Source organism: Pteropus alecto, unplaced genomic scaffold (assembly GCF_000325575.1).
Source record: "Pteropus alecto unplaced genomic scaffold, ASM32557v1 scaffold171, whole genome shotgun sequence".
Taxonomy (NCBI): Eukaryota; Metazoa; Chordata; class Mammalia; order Chiroptera; family Pteropodidae; genus Pteropus; species Pteropus alecto.
Window position 1 is genome coordinate 3421709 of NW_006431925.1, and position 2075 is coordinate 3423783.

Genomic DNA, 2075 nt, shown 5'->3' on the forward strand with positions numbered 1-2075 from the left:
CATTTTCATTCTAAAACTTTGCTATTCCCTTATCTTCTGTGGCGTAGATTCGTTTAGTTCTTCTTATTCCTCTTTTTCTTTCTTTCTCTTTCTTTCTTTCTTTCTTTCTTTCTCTCTTTCTTTCTTTCTCTGCTCTTTCTTTTCTTTTTTCTCTTTCCTTTTCTTTCCTTTTCTTTTCTTTTCTTTTCTTTTCTCTTCTCTTCTCTTCTCTTCTCTTCTCTTCTCTTCTCTTTTCTTTTTTCTTTTCTTTTCTTTCCTTCCTTCCACTTAGTAACTGCTATTAAACATCACACTGCATCTGTTAGATTTCATCCCCGATTATGATTGCAAGCATATCCAACATAAATGTGGATGATTTTCAAATCTCTACCTCTAGCCCAGACTTTTTCATCTGTTCTTTGGACTATATTTCTCAGCTGCAAATATCCCAGAAGAGCATCAAACTCAATAAGCCAGAAATGAAAACTACCATCATTTTTATCCTAAATGAGGTCACATTCTGTATTTTCTTTTTAATTTACCTGGATCAATTCTACCACATAAACTAGAAGTCTAATTCCTGATGACTTTCATTCTCTTTTTCTCTCCAGACTGGAAACCTCTAAGTTTTGTATTTCATCAACTATACATGCAGATTTTACATTTTAATATCTCTAAAGTTGGGATACATCACAACAAGCCATAATCAATGTGTTGTTATAGTTTGATTAGCAGAGTTTTTATTCCCTCTTAGTAATACAAAAAGAAATGTTGTGTCCTATGGTCTGGTCCATGGCCTTACATTAGATAAAAAACAGTGCTTCATAAATCTATGTCAGTATCTCCACTTCAGTACTACTCCTTTAATTCAACAGTCTCCCTGTCTTCTCTCTAGCCATTTTCATTCATTATTCTCAGTACTGTTGAGAATCTTGCATTTGTATAAGACAATCTGATTATGAAATTGTTCTGCTTCAATCTTTCAGTTATACCCATCACCTATGGAATGAAGCCCAATGTTATTTACATGGGCTTTAGGGCTGCCCATGCTCTAATACCTAATTTTCCACATTAGTCTCCTAAATCATTTTTTCCAGGCTTGAACCTCTAGCAATGCTGATGTACCTGATTCTTTCCCCAAGATCTTTTCTTTTGTGCTTCCTCCCCCTGAATGCTCTCTCTTTCATACACATACCCCAACATCCCTTGTCACCAAATCCAGAGAACTCATCTTTCATTCTCTGAGATTCAGCACCTACTCTCTATTTAGGGCTAGATGCCCCACAAAAAAACTTGTGCATATCTTCATCATTGTGCTTACCACATATACTATAAATTTTATCAATCTATCTGGTTTCCTCAATCAAAAGTATTTTTTGAGAGCAGAGCCTATATAAGTAATTTTTTTCATCTCTAGCTCTGAATATAGGACTTGAAATCTGTAAGGATTTTAGTAACTATTTATTGAACGAACATTGAATGGGATATATCAGTGAACAGATAACAGTTAAAATATCCTCGAAGGAAAGGATTACTCATGAATAGCACATGAAGGGAAAATAAAAGAAGACTGAGGACAGAATTTTGGAGAACACCAATATTTAAGAGGTGTACAAAGGAAGAAGTGACTGCAAAGGAGACTGAGAAATAGGGATTAGAGATTTTCAACTTTTATTGAACAGTGGTGACTTATTTTTCCCTTGATCATGACTGGTCTTCCCTCCCATTATCGCCATCTCCGTATTCTTCATCTATCTACCCTGATGAGGTAATATCTGAATTAGGATCTGAAGGATGTTAATTAGATTCAGAGAAAACAGAAGAATATTTCAGGCAAACAATCTGGCACATGCCAAGTTGCTTAGCTGGGAGGGATCATAAAAAATAACCAACACATGGTTGAAGTAGAAAGATGTGGGTGGGAAGAAGATGTGAGTGGAGAATAAGTTTGCTTCATGGATCTTGTTATAGATTTTCCCCTTTAACCTTGAGACAATGGAAAGCCAGAGGAAGGTTTTAAATCCTGAGCATAGGAGGTCATATGACGAGATATGCATTTTCTAAAGGTCATTCTGTCTTGATTGGTGGGGAACTAG